The 19,260-nt window shown below is 36.8% G+C and overlaps 1 pseudogene; it reads left to right on the top strand.

Annotated features, from left to right (window-relative positions):
• Window positions 1-9,419: 9,419 nt before the first annotated feature.
• On the top strand, window positions 9,420-11,037 carry LOC100156563 (elongation factor 1-alpha 1 pseudogene; annotated as a pseudogene).
• The last annotated feature ends 8,223 nt before the right edge of the window (window positions 11,038-19,260 follow it).

The raw sequence follows: 19,260 nt of genomic DNA, 5'->3' as shown, positions 1-19,260 counted from the left end.
ATGCAACTAGAAATTATCATACTCACTTAGTTAAGACTGAAAGAGAAATACAAATATCATATGATATCACATATGTGGAATCTAAAATATGATACAGATGAACCTATCTACAAAACAGATACAAACTCTTGGACAAGGAGAATAGACTTGTGGTTTCCAAGGGATAGGTTAGGGGAGGGATGGAGTGGTAGGGGTCAGTAGATGTAAGCTGTTATACATGGAGGGGATAAACAACATGGTTCTACTGTATAGCACAGAGAACTATGTTCAATGTCTCATGATAAATAATGGAAAAGAACATTAAAAAGAGTTTATCTATATATGTGTATATACACACACACATATTTCTGCATATATACACACTTCGCTGTACAGCAGAAATTTACACATTGTAAATCAACTGCACTTTAAAAAATAAATAAAAATAACGAGCCAATTATCTATAATTTCCCAAAGGTGGAAAAAAATAACATTGGCATCATATATCAGATATATCAAAAGATATATATGATAAAGAATTCTTTCTTTTTTTTTTTTTTTTTGGTCTTTTTACCTTTTTCTAAGGCTGCTCCCGTGGTAAATGGAATTCCCAGGCTAGGGGTTAAATAGGAGCTGTAGCCACTGGTCTACACCAGAGCCACAGCAACGTCAGATCCAAGCCACCTCTGTGACCTACACCACAGCTCACTGCAACGCTGGATCGTTAACCCAGTGAGCAAGGCCAGGGATCAAACCCGCAACCTCATGGTTCCTAGTCAATTTGTTAACCACTGCACCATGATGGGAACTCCTTCAAAAGAATTCTTGATGCTAAAATGCAGGGAATGGAGTTCCCATTGTGGCACAGCAGAAACCATCCGACTAGGAACCATGAGATTGCAGGTTCAATCCCTGACCTCGCTCAGTGGGTTAAGAATCTGGCTTTGCTGTGATCCATGGTGTAGGTTGCAGACACCGCTTGGATCTGGCATTGCTGTGGCTGTGGTGTAGGCCGGCAGCTGTAGCTCTGATTAGACATCTAGCCTGGGAACATCCATATGATGCAGGTGCAACCCTAAAAAAAAAAAGCAAAAAAAGCAAAAAAAAGTAGAGGTACTATGGACTGTTACATGGTAATTGAAAAAAAAAGTAAAATTATTGCCTTCATGCAAAATTAAGTAAATTAATGAGGGAACCATTAAAATGTTAAAATAGCCTCGAAACAGAATTCCAAGCACTGGCATCTATTTAGTCAATGGAGGAGAATGCTGAAATGAATTTAATAATAGGTGTAAATACATGTGCTCAAGAGCCACAGGTAATAAAGCAAAATGTAACATTTGTGATCATCTCTTCCACAGAGGTTTGAGGAGGGCTGTAGACTCAATTGCATCTATATCATACAAAATTCATTTAAATTTCAATGAACAGGAACAACTTTATCATCACCATTAGGCCTTTACAATGTTAACTTTTATCACTAAAGAGTTGAAAAATTGACCAAAATTAATGGAAAGTGCAAACTCTATAGAATCTGATAACCCCCAAAGGGTCTTATGGATAATGTTCAGCACTCCAGTGAAAGAACATGTCATCATTTTTCCATTTCAAATTATTTTGCAAAATTTTCTAAGCAAACCAACATTTATATGCAGCAAAGTTGTCACTTAATATGACATTCAAAGCCTTAAAAAGATTTTAAGACACACATAAAAAATAGTTTGATTAAATACTAAAATAATAAGAAAAGCAATTCTATGAAATATTTTTTTAATTTTATCTAACTCATTTATTTATTTTTTTATGTTTTTCTAAATTCAATTCTTTTTTATATACTCAAGGAATTTATTATATTTATAGTTGTACAATGATCATCACAACCCAATTTTATATTCCATCCCAAAACCCAAGCATCTCCCCACCCTCCAACGTCTCTCCTTTGGAAACCATAAGTTTTTCAAAGTCTGTGAGTCAGTATCTCTTCTGCAAAGAAGGTCATTGTGTCCTTTTTTTTTCAGATTCCACATGTAAGTGATAGCATTTGATGTTGGTGTCTCATTGTTTGACTGACTGCACTTAGCATGATAATTTCTAGGTCCATCTATGTTGCTAAAAATGCTGTAATTTTGTTCCTTTTAATGGCTGAGTAACATTCCATTGTGTATATGTACCACATCTTCTTGATCCACTCCTCTGTGTCATGGTTTTCTCTGGATAGATGCCCAAGAGTGGGATTGCTGGATGAAATGGTAGTTTTATTTTTAGTTTTCTGAGGAATCTCCATACTGTTTTCCACAGGGGTTGCACCAATTGACATTCCCACCAACAGTGTAATAGGATTCCTTTTTCTCCACACCCTCTCCAGCACTTATTGTTTGTAGATTTTTTGATGATGGCCATTCTGGCTGGTGTAAAGTGGTACCTCATAGTGGTTTTGATTTGCATTTCTCTAATAATGAGTGATGTTAACATCTTTTCATGTGTTTTTTGGTCATCCATATGTCTTCTTTGGAATTCTATGAAATATTGAAACAATAAACTAAGTACAATTATTCCTTCTATAATGCTTGTTTTGAAAAACTGATTTGTTACTAAACAGTTAATGTATTACAGAAGAATTTGAGCAGACCATGAATTTTGTACCTAAGAAGTACTGGGTGACTCCAAGACTATATCCAAATGAACTGAGAAGTGTAAGTCATAAAACACATGTTTCCACATGGCACAAGCAAAATGAGCCACACACATCTGCATCTGGTGTTAAATTTTACCATCTTATTTCAGACAATGCTTCTTCTACTACTTAACAATAATTCACAATTTGCAGCCCTTCAGATGGCCATCTTGGCTGCTCAGCCCTGTACATTCTCACCTAAATTTCTCTCTTTCTTGTCAGCCTATTTGCACTTTCTTTCTCTATGTTCTTTGCCTTTTTCTTCTTTATCTCCCATTTCTTTCACGTTAAAACATTCTCTTTTGTATTCTTCCTCACACATATATTGTGGTGAGGGTAGGAAGTGGGCAGGCTGGTAAAAGAATGGCTATGCCCGCCCACAAGTAAATTTCAGATCTTTTATAAGGTAAAGTGCCATGTTTATTATAGGATGTATGTATTTTTTAACCACTTGACATGTTTAAAATTGTACTTTCATTTTTATTTGGCTCATCTTTTTGCTCAAAATGTCAGAACTTTTTGGTGTTGTGCTCATAACCTCATTTTCCCATGAGCAAAATGGGCTTTTATTGCATAATTTTTCATAGTGTGGTGATATTTAGAAATGTATATAGCATTTTATATCAGAACTGACTTCAAAGACCATTTTAAAAACCTTTGGAAAGCCACTTCTGGATAAGGTAGAGGAACAGAGATTGGGTTTATCCTCCTAGTTGAAGTAATGACAGTAACAACCAGGAAAGAATGCATAAAACAACACTTTTCAAGATAATGAAAAACACTCAAAAAATAATAGTGATGATGTTAGAGTCCAAGGTTATCAGGCATATAAGGAGGTAATAAAATATGATCCATTGTGAAAATAATCAATCAAGCAAAACTGATCTAGATGTTAGAATTAGCAAAAGATATTAACACAAATATGTAATTGTACACTGTATACAAGAAGGTAAGTAAAGACATGTAACATATAAATAAAGGATCCACATACAAATTTTTTGAGAGGAAAGCCACAATGTTGAAGTGGGAAAATATACTGGATTGGATTAATGGAAGATTAGATGTTGCAGAAGAAATGATAGTGAACTTTAAAGCTTAGTCCCTAGGTATGATTTTCTTTGTATTTTTCTTATTTAGGATTTATAGGGCTTTTTGAATCTGTATTTTGATAACTTTCATTTTAGAAATTTTCAGTATTTCTTCAACTATTGCTTCTCAATTCTCCCTCTCCCCACACACCTTCCTATGTTCCAATTACACATTAGACCATTATCAATGTCTCAAATGTCTCCTATGCTCTATTCAATATTCCTTATCCTTTTTTTCTGTGTGCTTGATTCTGGATATTACCCTGAACTCTTTCTCTTGTATACTGCCCATCTCCCACTTCATTTTCTTGGGTTAGGCAGGAATATATAGTGAGGAAATGACCCTCTCTTCAATAAGTGGTACTAGGAAAGCCAGACAGCTACATGTAAAAAAAAAAAGTGAAATTTGAACATCTTCCCATACAATATACAAAAATACACTCAAAAACTACAAGACGCTGATGAAAGAAACCAAAGACAACACAAATAGATGGAAAGATATACCACGTTCATGGATTGGAAGAATCAGTATTAAAAGGACACTAGGCAATCTACAGATTCAATGAAATCCATATCAAAATACCAATGGCATTTTTCACAGAACTAGAACAAAAAATTTTTTAATTGAGATGGAAACACAAAAGACCCTGAATAGCCAAAATAATCTTGATAAAGAAGAACAAAGTTGGAGGTATGACCCCTGACTTCCAGCTATACCACAAAACTACTATAATAAAAACAGTATGATACTGACACAAAAGTAGACATATGTATCAATGGAACAGGATAGAAAGCTCACAAATAAACCCACATACTTATGGTCAGTGAGTCTCTGACAGTGAAGGCAAGAATAAACAATGGAGAAAAGACAATCTATTCAATAAGTGATGTTGGAAAACTGGACAGCTACATGCGAAAGAATGAAATTTGAATACCATCTAACAACATATATAAAAATAAACTCAAAATGGGATACTCTAAAACTCTTATAGGAAAACATAGGCAGAACACTCCTTGACATAAATCACACCATTTTTTTGGATTCATCTCCTAAAGTAATACAAATAAAAATAAAAATAAGCAAATTGGACCTAATTAACCTTAAGAGCCTTTGCACAGCAAAGGAAACTATAAACAAAATGAAAAGACAACCTACAGACTGGGAGACAATATTTGAAAACAGTATCATACTGTTTTGATTACTACAGATTTGTGGTATACTTTGAAATCAAGCAATGTGATACTGTCAGATCTTTTTTTTTTCCTTAAGTTTTTTTTTGGCTATTCAGGGTCTGTTGTGTTTTCATATGACAAATTATAGAATTTTTGTTCTAGTTCTATGAAATATGCCATTGGAATTTGGATGAAATTGTATTAAATCTGTAGAATGATTTGGGAAGTATGGAAATTTTCACAATATTAATTCTTCCAATACATGGGCACAAAATATCTTTCCATTTTTTTTTTGTCTTTTTCAATTTCTGTCATCAGTTCACATAATTTTCAGTGTAGAGGTCTTTCACCTTCTTGATTAAATTTATTTCTAGCTATTTCATTCTTTTTGGTACAACTGCCAATGGTATTAACTTCTCTTTCTGATAATTAGTTGGTAATGTTTAGAGACATCACAGATTTCTTTTTTTTTTTTTTTTCTTTTTAGGGCTGCACCCGCTGCATATGGAGGTTCCCAGGCTAGGGGCTCAAAGAGGAGCTGTAGCCACCGGCCTGCACCACAGCCACAGCAACACTGGATCAGAGCTGCAGCTGCAGTATTCACCATAGTTCATGGCAACACCGGATCCTTAACCCACTGAGTGAGGCCAGGGATTGAACCCACATCCTCATAGATGCTAGTTGGGTTCATTAACTGCTGAGCCAGGAGGGGAATTCCATCACAGATTTCTATATATTGTTTTTGTATACTGCAGCTTTACTGAATTTATTTATTAGTTTTAACAGTTTTTTGTGAAATCTTTAGGGTTTTATGTATACAGTATCATTTTATCCACAAACAGAGACAGTTTTACTTCTTTCTTCCTGATTTAGATGTCTTTTATTTCTTTTTCTTGCTTAATTGCATATTTAGGACTTTATTATGTTGAGGTATATCCACTTAGTTGAAGCGTTTTTTTTTTTTTTCATAATAAGTGAATGTCGAATTTTATAGAATGCTTTTTCTGGAATTCTATGGTGGCTCAATGGGTTAAAGACCCACTGCTGTTGTCACTGCTGTGGTTTGGGTTCAGTCCCTGGCCCAGGAATCTCCACATTCCATGGACACAGACAAAAAGATAATAATAATCAAATGCTTTTTCTGCATCTATTGAGATAATACAATTTTTATGCTTCATTTTGTTAACGTGGTGTATCAGGTTGTTTGATTTGTGGATGTTAAACCATCCTGCGTCCTTGGGATAAATCCCATTTGAACATGGTTTATGGTCCTTTTAATGTATTTTTGAACTCAGTTTCCTAATATTTAGTGGAGGATTTTTGCATATACGTTCATCAAAGATATTGCTGTAATTTTCTTTTTTATAGTATACTTGTCTGGTTTTGGCATCAGGTAAATATTTGGAATATTCATATGTTTGGAATCTCTCCTTTCTCATCAATTTTTTGGAAGAATTTAAGAAGGATATTTTGGATACTTAGAAGAATTCATCAATGAAGCCATCTGGTCTTGGACTTTTGTTTTGGGGTAGACTTTTAATTACTGATTTGATCTCCTTACAAGTAATCAGTCTATCAGGTGTTTTATTTTTTATGATTCGGTTTTGGAAGATTTTATGTTTCTAGGAACTTACCCATTTGTTCCAGGTTGTCAATTTGTTGATGTATAATTAATTGTTTGTTGTAGTCTCTTGTGCTACTTTTTATATCTGTGTTATCTGTTGTAATTTATCCTCTTTCATTTCAGATTTTATTTGAGGTTTCTTTTCTGTTTTTTCTTGGTGGGGGGGGGTTGCTTAGTTTATGCAAAGATACATCGATTTTGTTTATCTTTACAAAGAACCAGCTCTTAGTTTTGTTAACCTTTTCCACTGCTTTTAAAGTCTCCATTTCATTTATTTCTGCTTTCATCTTTATTATTTCCTTCCTTCTACTAACTCTGAGATTCATTTTTTCTTTTTCTAGCTCCTTTAAGGTGTAAAATTAGATCATTTATTTGAGATCTTTCTTGTATCTTGAGGCAAGCCTGTATTGCTATGAATATCTCTCTTAGAACCACTTTTGTTTTGGTATGTAGTATTTCTGTTTTCATTTGTATTAAGGTTTATTTATTTGATTTTTTTGATATTGTTTTTTCAGTAGCATGTAATTTAATCTCCATGTTTTTGTGTTTTTTCCGTATTTCTTATTGTAATTGATTTCTATTTTTATACCATTAGGGTCAGAAAAGATATTTGGTATGATTTCAGTTTTCTTGAATTTATTGAGATTTGTTTTGTGGCCCAACATATTATCTATACTGAAGAATGTTCTATGTGCTCTAGAGAAGAACGTGTATTCTACTACTTTTGGATGGAATTATGTACATGTCTGTTAACTTCATTTGTTCTAATGTATTGTTTAAGGCCAATATTTGCTTACAGATTTTTTTTTATCCATATGATCTATCCATTACTGTTGGGGGGGGATGTTAAAAATTCCCCACTATTGTATTGCTTTCAGTTTCTTCTTTTTGGTCCATTAATATTTGCTTTATATATTATGCTGCTTCTATTTTGGGTGCATATATATTTACAAACATTACACCTTTTGTTTTACTGACCTCTATATCATTTATTTAGTGCACGTCTTTGTCATTTATTATGGTCTTTAAGTCTATTTTGTCTGATATAAGCATTACAGCTTTTTTTTTTCCATTTCCATTTGCCTGGAATATCTTTTTCCATCCTATCACAGTGTATGTGTTGTTACTTCTGAGGTGAGTCTCTTTAGGCAGAATATAGATGGGCCTCAATTTTTTTTTATCCATTCAGCCACCACATGTCTTTTGATTAGCAAATTTATTCCTTTGGCATTTAAAATAATTATTTATAGATATATACTTATTGCTTAATTGCTTTCTGGCTGTTTTCATATTTCCTCTATGCTCTTTTCTTCTCTTTCTCTTGTCCCTTGTTGTTTGATGGCTCTCTGGTGTTATGTTTAGATTTCATTTTCATTTTCTTTTTTGTATTTACTGGAAGTTTTTCCTTTGTGGTTACCAAAATTTTCAAAAATAACATCTTATGCATTTAAAAAAAATTTGATAGCAACTTATATTTGAACACATTCCAAAAGCTTTACATTTTTACTCTTTTATCCACATTTTATTTTTATTTACTTATTTATTTATTTTGATTTTTAGGGCTGTACCCATGGCAAATGGAGGTTCCCAGGCTAGGGGTCGAAGCAGAGCTACAACTTCTGGCCTATGCCATAGCCACAGCAACATCAGATCCGAACCACATCTGTGACCTGCACCACAGCTCACAGCAATGCCAGATCCTTAACCCATTGAGTGAGGCCAAGGATTGAACCTGCAACCTCATGGTTCCTAGTTGGATTCATTTCTGCTGCACCACAACAGGAACTCCTAAACTATGGCTTTTGCACTAGATCTCCAGATGAGTAGGTCTGCACATGAGCCCTTTAAGACCAAGCTCTCCATTCCCTATAGGTCTACAAGTCCTAGACTTAATCCCTGCTAATTTTCAAAGCCAGATATTTTATGGGTTTGTCTTTCTGGTGCCAAACACAAGAGTCAGGATTCATGTCTTCGGTATGATACAATCCCTTCACTCTTCTAGGGAATGTTCTATATTTTGGGAATTCTTCCCCAACTGTGTAATACCATGCCATGGTCTGCCTCTCCTACCTATTTTGATGCATCTATTTTATCTTTTGTGGTGGATATGCTGTTCATCTAGTTATTAGGAAAATTATTCCATATGTAGCTGTAAATTTGTTGTGCCTACAGGAAGAGGTCAGTTCAGGGTCTTCCTCTGTTGTAGTCTTAAAATAGTTTCCTGTTCTATGTTCTTTTAGGTGATGATGAGTAGAGATTTGCCCCAAGAGGGATCACAGGAGAGACTCAGGAACACAAAGTTTGTTACATTCAGGTCATAGAGAGGCAGACATTAAGGAAGGGTCCCATATCTAGAGGGACTGAGTGGCAGGCCCAGTGGTTTTAAAAGGCTTGGGTTATGGCTGAAACTTCAGTGGCCTGTTCATATGAGTTAGAGGTCTTGGTCTGTGGCCAGGGTGGTATGGTAGTTGATGTGATATGAGTGGAGACAGGAAGTAGAGGTGTTCATAAAAGTGGTAAATGTAGGCTTCTGGCTGCCAGCCTCAGGAGTTCTGGGAACCATTTCTCTGCCATTGGCCTGGCCAGACCACAAGGTCACTTGCAACCACCCATGAAGCAACAAAGATCCTGACATGGGGAACCTGCCTAGCAAAGGGCATCATGTAGTGCAAGCTGGGCCAGCTCAAGGACATCCCTAGTCAGAGAGATATTTGAGACTGAGGATGACAGGCTGTGGCTCTCCAGTGGACAGCATTGCATACATTGGTGGTGCGGCCATCCGTGAACACCAGCTTCCTTCCCATGTCAGATATATGGTCACAAGGACTCCCCATTTCACCAGAGGATGAGGCAATGGGGCACCACCACTGACTCCAGGTCCATGGGCAAGGTGCTGAGCATGAGGGAAGCCATACTGATGCCCCAGGACTTCATTAAAAACATAATTAAACACACAACCCAGGCTGACTGTGCTGTCCTGATTGTTGCTGCTGGTGTTGGTGAACTTGAAGCCAGGATTTCCAACAATGGGCAGACCCATGGATATACCCTTCTGGCTTAAACTGTAGGTGTGAAACAACTAATTGTTGGAGTTAACACAATGGATTCCACCGAACCACCCTATACCCAGAAGAGAGATGACAAAATTGTTAAGGAAGTCAGCACCTACATTAAGAAAACTGGCTACAACCCCAACACAGTAGCATTTGCGCCAATTTCTGGATGGAATGGTGACAACATACTGGAGCCAAGTGCTAACATGCCTTGGTTCAAGGGATGGAAGGTCAGCTGTAAAGATGGCAATGCTGGAATTCCTGCTGTGGTGCAGTGGGTTAAGAATCTGACTGCAGTGGCTCAGGTTGCTGCAGAGGAGCAGGTTTGATCCCCAGGCTGGCACAGTGGGTTAAAGAATCCAGGCAACTAATGCAACTTGGATTCAATCCCTGGCCAGGGAACTTCCATATACCATGAGTGCAGCCATTAAAAAAAAAAAAAAAAGATGGTAATGCCAATGGAACTACACTACTTGAAGCTCTTGATCGCATCCTGCCATCAACACATCCAACTGACAAGCCCTTACATCTGTCCTCCAGGACGCCTACAAAATTGGTAGTACTAGTACTATCCCTGTGGGTCAGGTGAAGACTGGTGTTCTCAAATCTGGCATGGTGGTCACTTCTGCTCCAGTCAATGTTACAAGTGAAGTAAAGTTTGTTGAAATGTACTATGAAGCTTTGAGTGAAACCCTTCCTGGGGACAATGTGGGCTTCAATGTCAAGAACATGTCTGACAGAAGTTCCCGTCATGGCACAGCAGAAACAAACCTGACTAGGAACCATGCGGTTGTGGGTTAGATCCCTGGCCTTGCTCAGTGGGTTAAGGATCCAGCGTTGCCATGAGCTGTGGTGTAGGTCACAGAGGTGGCTTGGATCTGGCGTTGCTGTGGCTCTGGTGTAGGCAGCAACAGCTCCAAATGGAACCTATCCTGGGAACCTCCATATTCCCTGGGTGCAGCCCTAAAAAAGACAAAATACAGGAAAAAAAAAAATAAAAAGAAGAACTTGTCTGTCAAAGACATTCCTCATGGAAGTGCGGCTAGTGACAGCGAAAATGACCCACAATGGAAGCAGCTGGCTTTACGGCTAAGATGATTATCTTGAAACATCCAGGCTAGATACACCACCTGTGCTGGACTGTCACACAGCTCACACTGCTTGCAAGTTTGCTGAAATGAAGACGATTGATTATCATTCTGAGAAAAAGCTGGAAGATGGCCCCAAATTCTTGAAATCTGATGATGGTGTCATCATTGATACAGTTTCTGGCAAGCCCATGTGTGTTGAGAGCTTCTCTGACTATCTTCCTCTGGGCTGTTTTGCTGTTTGTGACGAGACAAATGGTTTCTGTACGTGTCATCAAAGCAGTGGACAAGAAGGCAGCTAGAGCTGGTAAGGTCACCAAGTCTGCTCAGAAAGCTCAGAAGTCTACATGAATATTATCCCCAACACTTGCCCCCCAGGCTTAATCAATGGAAGAACTGTCTCAGAACTGTTTGTCTCAATTGGTCACGTAAGTTTAATAGTAAAATATTGGTTAATGATAATGATGCATCATAAAATATTCAGAAGGAAAGAGAATGTTTTATAGACCATTTGTTTTGTGTATGGCAGTTTTAAGTTATTAGTTTTAAAATCAGCACTTTTTAAAGGAAACAGTTTGACTAAAAATCTGTCACAGATTTTGAGACCCATTAGAAAAAGAATGTATATGTATGATTATGTCACTTTGGTGTACAGCAGAAATTGACAGAACATTGTAAATCAACTATAATAGAAAAAATAAAAATCTTTTAAAAAGTTCAATGAAAGAAAAAAAAGGTTCCAATAGTGACATCTAGTGGAGTCTATTTGCCATGAATGGTTTTACTCACATCACCCAGTAGTTTAAAAAGAGGCACCTCCTTTATATTTGGATAAGTTGCCCAGAATGATGGTAACTTGAGTTTCCATTTCTGGTAAAGCTAGAAAATAATGTTTAATTTTGGAGTTCTAATTAATCAGGAGAGTCATACTTGGGCATTTGCCTGGGGTGGTGGGACAAGGACCAGGAATGGCCAAAACCCTATTGAAGAATTTGCAGCAATTGCCAAGGTCTGGGTATTGGCTGGACACATTTTGGCTGGGTCACTGATTCCCCTAGCCACCAGATCTGTGGCAAGGGATAAGATTCTTTCAATGCAATGTCTTTTAGCTGTTGCAATTTTGAGGTGACTTGTCTAGTAATTTCCTCATGAGGCTCAACCTATTTAATTGCCAATGAACAGGGAGTGTCCAATTGTTCAGAGGCAGAAGGGGGAGTCAGTGAGTCAGAGAAGAGGTAGGCTAATTGGTTTGGGTTGTGGCTGGGTCCCTGTACTCCAGGAGGTGGGGCTTAACAGGTCAGACCTTGTGAGTCAGAGTGGGCAGAGCCCTTATGGAGAGCCAGAAGATCAATTCCACTCATGGTCTCTCATATGGTGTGGGAATTGCCAATAAGGTTAACAACTCCACCTGTTAGCTGGGAGGGGTGCCCTGTAAGAATAATTCCATGGACTCTGTGTCAAAGTGGGGTTGGAGGACTGCTCCAATTAGAAATGCATTCAGGATCTTCCTTGTCTGAAGAAATGATAGACCTATTGAACAATGTCAGTTTTGCAGTGGAGCCTGCTGGCCTCTACCATAGTTTTCATTTGGGTATCTGCCTTAGCAGCAATAATTGCAAAGAAGGGGTGAGCCATGAAAATCCACATCAACAATGGCAAGAATTTGGAATACTAAAGAGTGGTAGAAGTTTGGGGTTCCTCATCTGAATCTTCTATAGCTTCCTCAAAAGTGCTGGCCTCTTTATCATATATTCCCTAGATATGGGGATGCCCTCTATTCTCTGAGTGCCTTCTTGCCAAAATATCATGTAAGAATTGAGCTCCAAGGGCCAAAGAATCTCTTAGTGAACTATGCATTTTAGTATCTTTAATAATGATATGGCCTCATGTCTGCTGTGCAAGGCAGGTGCTCTGAGCTCATTAAACGCTCTCAGTAACCAACTAGCTCCCTTCTACTCACCTCTCTGAACAATAATCTTTGAGACAGTTTGAATTTCTAGTCTCATAAAATTACAAATTTCAGTTTTTAGTTTCTTACATTTTCCCATGCTCTTGACCTGCTGGGTTGTGAAAAGAAAAGCCTTGATTGCTTCCTTCCCATTATCCCCTCAACAGCCTCCTTTTCTAGGGTGTCCTAATTGACTTCACTTGGATTGGAGTCTGTATCTAGAAGAGCTGTGGTAGCGAGTCTTCCTTGGGGAGAACTCTTAGACCTTGGGAGTGGAGCAGGAACATCTTGGCATGCTGATATGCAGCAGCATTAAGAAAGCCTAGGCATATTTAAAGAGGTTTTATGTTCCTAGAGTAATTAGTAACCTCCTCTGGCATGCTGGGAGGTGCCAGAATCAAATGCTCCTGTTCCCATCCTAGCCCTCTGATCCCGAGTCACTAATCTTCAGAGATTGGGCCTTCCATATCCCATGGGGTAAAGAGATGAAAAGCAATGGCAGCAAAGTATGCAGCAGTGAAGGGGTGGCCAGTATCATCAATCCTTAGCAAGCACCATGGTAGACTGTGTCAGTTAGCCATTAATTGGAAAGCACTAAGAGAATCTTTCTCCCTCTCTTGACAAGTGAGAGCTGGCTAGAGTAAAATCCCAAGGTGTTCCAGGGGGAGGTACACAATGTATGGTGGGAAGCTTCAGGGGTACCCAAACAAGGCAATACGAGGTTGTGGTGCAAAGTAACACAGAAAGACACTAAGACTACATTGAACCTTCCCAGATGGTGTAGCCTTACTGGGATAGCTAATTAGAAAGCTAAGAGTAGTCAAGGGGCATCTCTGAACTTGCTTCTCACTGCCAGTAATTAGGCCATCCTGTTCACTATATTAATTATTCTTTTTTTTCTTTCCTATTTTTTTTTTTTTTTTTTTTTAGGTGATGATTGGTCAGGTGTCACCACAAGAGGGGAGAGAGCAGAAGCTCATGAAAACAGGCTTTTTTATACTCAGAGGTCCTAGAGAGACAAACTCATTGCAGGCTGAGAGGTCACAGGGGAGGAGCATCAAGGGTTCAGACTCAACAAGCAGGTGGAGAATCAGGAAGGATGGGGGAGAGAGAGACAGTGAGACAGAGACAGAGATAAGACAGACAGACAGAAAGAAAGAAAAAAGAAAGGGAATGAATTGTGAGTTAACTGCCTTTGTTGGAGGTCAAGGTGGAGTACTCAAGCAAAATGTACCAGTGGATTTTACTGGTGTGTTTGAATGTCACTAGGTCACAGCCGAAGGAGAGCAACACTGGTTCATCTGGTCTCCTGCGTAGGGTGTTCACAGCCTATTTGCCAGGATGTTGAGGCAGCAGGAAAATATGAAGTTTTAAAATCTACAATACAGTTTCTTGGTAGGATCCTCCAAGCACAGAAGTTCTCAGTTTTGATGAAGTCCAATTTACTTATTTTTTCTTTCATTGCCTGTGCTTTTGGTGTCTTGTTAAATGTCATATTTACCAATATTTTATTCAAACAGTTTTATAGTTGTCACTCTTAAGTTTAGATCCTGATCCATTTTGAGTTAATTTTAGTATATGATGTGGGAGTTCAGCTTCATTCTTCAGCATGTGGATATCCAGTTTTCCAGGCACCATTCATTGAAGAGACTGTCCATTTTCTATTGAGTAATCTTGACACCCTTGTTGAAAATCAATTGCTCAATATGTGAAAGTTAATTTCTGGCCTCTCTATTCTATCCCATTGGTGTAATATCTGTCCTTTTGCCAGTACTTTATTATTTTAATTACTCTGGCCTTGTAATAAGTTCAAATTCAGGAAGTATGAGACTTACAACTTCAATCTTTTTTTTAAACATTGTCTTATTTGGTGACCCTTATAATTCCATATTAATTTGAATACTGGGTTTTCTGTTTCTGCAAAAATAGCTGTTCAGAATTTGATAAGGATTGAATTTGATCTGCAGATTAGTTTGGGTAGTATTGGTATCTCAATGATGTTAAATCTTCCTATTTATGAATATGAGAAATCTTTCCATTAGATCTTTAATTTCTTTCAGCAATGTTTCATAGTTTTTAGGTTTACAAATCTTCATCTCTTTGGTTAGATTTATTCTTAAACATTTAATTCTTTCACATGCTCTTGTAAATGAGATTGCTTTCTTTTTTAAAAAAATTATTAGGGTATATCTGAATTACAATGTTGTTTCAGGTGTACAGCAGGAATTATTTTTGGATTGTTCATTGCTGGTGTACAGAAATACAACCGATCTTTGTGTGTTGACCTTTTACCCCGTAAACTTGCTGAATTCGTTTATTAGCTCTAGTAGGTTTTTTGTAGATTCTTTAAGATTTTCTATGTATAGGATCGTGTTATCTGCCAACAAAGATACTTTTACCTCTTCCATTCCAATTTGGATGCCTTTTATTTTTCTCGTCAAATACCTCTGGCTAGAATTTGAATGTGGGCATAGTTGTCTTACTGATCTCAGAGGGAAGGCTTTCAGTCATTTACCATTTAGTATAATATTAGCTGTGAGTTTCTCATAAATATCTATTATTTTGAGAAATTTTTGTCTCCATTCTTACTTTACTGAGAGTTTTTGTCATGAAAGATTGTTGGATATTGTCAAATGTCTTTTCTGCATCAATTGAGATGATCAAATATATTTTTCCCTTTTATTCTATTAATGTGAAATATTACATTGACTGGTTTTCTTATGTTGAAACACATTTGCATTCTTGAACTAAACCCCACTTGCTCATCATGAATAATTCTCTTAAAATGCTGTGGGATTTTATTTGCTAAATTTTTTTTTTCTTTTTAGGGCTGCACCTGCAGCATATGGAAGTTCCCAGGCTAGGGGTTGAATTGGAGCTGCAGTTCCCAGCCTATGCCACAGCCACAGCAACATCCAGATCCAAGCTTCATCTGTGACCTATGCTGCAGCCAGCAGCATTGGATCCTTAACCCACACAGTGAGGCCAGGGATCGAACATGCACCCTCATGGATACTAGTCAGGTTCTTAACCTGCTGAGCCAGAACAGGAAGTCCTATTTGCTAATTTTTAAAATTGAAGTATAGCTGATTTACAATGTTGTTTTAGTTACAAGTGCACAGCAAAGTGATTCTGTTTACATATATATATATACACACACATATATATAATACATATGTATTTTCAAATTCTTTTCCACTATAGATTATTATAAGATATTGAATATAGTTCCCTGTGCTATATAGTAAACCTTGTTGTTTAGCTATATGTATAGTGGTGTGTATCTGTTAATCCCATACTCATAATTTAGCCCTTCCCCCTCCTTTCCCCTTTGGTAACCATGTTTGTTTTCTATGTCTGTATGCTTCTCTTTTGTAAATAAATTCATTGTACTATTTTTTAGATTACACATGTAAGTGATATCATATAATATATATCTTTCTCTCTGACTTACTTGACTCAGTATGATAACCTCTAGATCCATCCATGTTGCTACAAATGGAATTATTTCATTCTCTTCTTTATGACTGAGTAATATTCCATTGTATGCATATACCACATCTTCTTTATCCATTCTTCTGTTGTTGGATGCTTAGGTTGCTTCCATGCCTTGGCTATTATAAATAGTGCTGCCATGAACATTGGAGTGCATATATCTTTTTGAACTATAGTTTTCATCTTTTCTGGATATATGCCCAGGAGTGAGATTGCTGGATCATGTGGTAATTCTACATTTAGTTTTCTGAGGACCCTCCATACTGTTTTCCACAGTGGGAGCTGGCACCAATTTACATTCCCACCAGCAGTGTAAAAGTTCTCCTTTTCCTTATACCCTTTCCAGCTTTTATTACTTGGAGACTCTTGTTGATAGCCATTCTGACAAGTGTGAGGTGATACCTCAATTTGCTAATATTTTTGAGGATTTAAAAATGTATAAGGGATATGAAATTTTATTTTCTTGTGATATTACCTGGCTCTGGTACCAGAGTAATTCTCACCTTGTAGAATGAATTAGAAGTTTTTCCTCTTCTATTTTTGCAGTTAGAGGATGACTGGTGTTAATTCTTTAAGTGTGTAGTAGGATTAACTGGTGAAGCCATGAAGTCTAGGACTTTTCTTTCTTAAGAAGGTTTTAATTATGAATTCGGTCTCCTTACTAGTCTGTTCAGATTTTCTATTTCTTCAAGAATCAGTTTAGGTCATTGTATGTTTCAAGTAATTTTTCTATTGGTTCTAGATGTCTAATCTTTTATTCTAACTTCTTATCTCTGTAAGGTCACTAGTGAAGTCCCCACTTCCATTTCTAATTTTAATAACTGTATCTTCTCTATTTTAATCTTTGCCAGTCTTGCTTTGTAATGTTTATTGATATTTTCGAAGAACCAACTTTTGTTCAACTGATTTTTCTTTATTGGTTTTCTATTGTTTTATTTTTTATTACTCAATGAATTTATTACATTTATAGTTGTACAATGATCATCACAACCCAGTTCTATTTTGTTTATTCCCACTCTGTTGATTATTTCCTTCCTTCAGTTAGCTTTGGTTTTAATTTTATCTTTTTCTTGTTTGGTGTAAAGTTAGGTTATAAATTTGAGATCTTTCTTCCTAGTAATTATATGCACTTATCACTACAAATTTCCCTCTAAGCACTGCTTTTGCTGCATCTCATAAGTTTCTGTATGTTGTATTTCCGTTTTCATCTACCTTCAAGTATTTTCTTTTTAAAAAATTTAATATACTTGATTTACAATGCTGTGCCAATTTCTGCTATATAGCAAAGTGACTCAGTCATATATATATATATATATATATTATTTTTAATATTATTTTTCATCACAGTCTATCCCAGGAGATTGGATATAGCTCCCTGTGCTATACAGTAGGATCTTATTGTCTATCCATTCTGAATGTAATATATGCATCTATTAACTCCAAACTTCCAGCACATCCTACTCTCACCCCCCACCCCTGGTAACTATAAGTGTTATTCATGTACGTGAGTTTGTTTTTGTTTTGTAGGTTTATTTATTTTTGATTCCATATATAAGTAATATCATACGGTATTTGTCCTATTTCTAACTTACTTCACTTAGTATGATATCTAACAGCATCCATGTTGCTACAAATGGCATTGTTTCATTCTTTGTATGGCAGAGTAGTATTCCATTGTATATATGTACCACATCTTCTTAATCCATGTATCTGTGTTGATGGACATTTAGGTTGTTTCCATGTGCATAGTGGTACATATTTTTTTTTTTTTTTTTTTTTTTTTTGCTATTTAGGGCTGCAGGTACAGCATATGGAAGTGCCTAGACTAGGGGTTGAATTGGAGCTACAGCTGCCAGCCCATACCACAGCCACAGCAACGCATGATTGGAGCCATACCTGTGACCTACACCACAGCTCTTGGCAATGCCGAATACTTAATCCACTGAGTGAGTCCAGGGATCAAACCTGCATCTTCTTGGATACTAGTCGAGTTTGTTTCCACTGAGCCACAATGAAAATGCCCACATGCATCTTTGTGAATTATAGTTTTGTTCAGATATATATACCCAGGAGGGAAATTGCTAGATCACATGGTAGTTCTACATTTAGATTTCTGAGGACCCTCCATACTGTTTTCCATAATTGTTGTACAAATTTACATTCCTACCAACAGTGTAGGAGGGTCCATTTTTCTCCACACCCTCTCTAGCATTTGTTATTTGTACAATTATTAATCATGGCCATTCTGACCAGTATGTAGTGGTACCTCAATGCAGTTTTGGTTTCCATTTCTCTAATAATTAGTGATGTTGAGCATTTTTTTCTTGTGCCTACTGGCTATCCGTATGTCTTCTTTGGAGAAACGTCAATTTAGGTCTTCTGCCCATTTTTTGATTTTTTTTTTTTTTGAGTTGCATGCGTTTGTGTATTTTGGAGATAAGCCCTTGCTTGCATCATCTGCAAGTATTTTCTCCCATATCATAGGTTGTCCTTCTTATTTTTTAAATGGTTTCCTTTGTTGTGCAAAAGCTTGTAAGTTTGACTAGATCTCATTTGTTTGTTTTAATTTTTATTCCCATTGCCTTGAGAGACTGACATACTAAAGCATTTGCATAGTTTATGTCAGAATGTTTTGCCTATGTTCTCTTCTAGGAGATTTATGGTGTCGTGTCTTATGTTTAAGTCTAATGCTAAATATTTTCTAATTTCCCTCATGATTTCTTTTTTTTTTTTGCCAATTTGTTGTTTTAAGATTGTGTTCTTTAATTTCTAATTTAATTTGTGGGTTTTCCAACATTCCTTCTGTTATTCATTTCTAACTTTGTTCCATTTTGGCTGGAGAAGATAATTTGAATGACATCTGGTTTTTAAAATCTACTGAGAACTCTTTCATGGTTTGGCATATAGTATATCCTGGAGAATGTCCTATGTGAACTTGAGAAAGAAAAAAAATGACAGATCACTTTGCATTCAGAAGGATAGCTAGAATTAAAAGGTCAGTTAAGTTTCAGTCTGATATGTATGGAGATTGGAATACTTTAGTCCAGTAAAAAGCTGAAACTAAAAATTAAACAACTCTTTTCAGATCAGTCAGAGAAGTGAGGTCACAGGGCAAATCACCACCTCCAAAATTGGAGA

Source organism: Sus scrofa, chromosome 4 (genome assembly GCF_054392235.1).
Source record: "Sus scrofa isolate SSC_HxYL_T2T_F1_AM1 chromosome 4, Sscrofa_HxYL_maternal_Yorkshire_Landrace_v2.0, whole genome shotgun sequence".
Classification (NCBI taxonomy): domain Eukaryota; kingdom Metazoa; phylum Chordata; class Mammalia; order Artiodactyla; family Suidae; genus Sus; species Sus scrofa.
The sequence above is the reverse complement of the archived record's forward strand: the minus strand, read 5'-3'. Positions and strand labels throughout refer to the sequence as shown.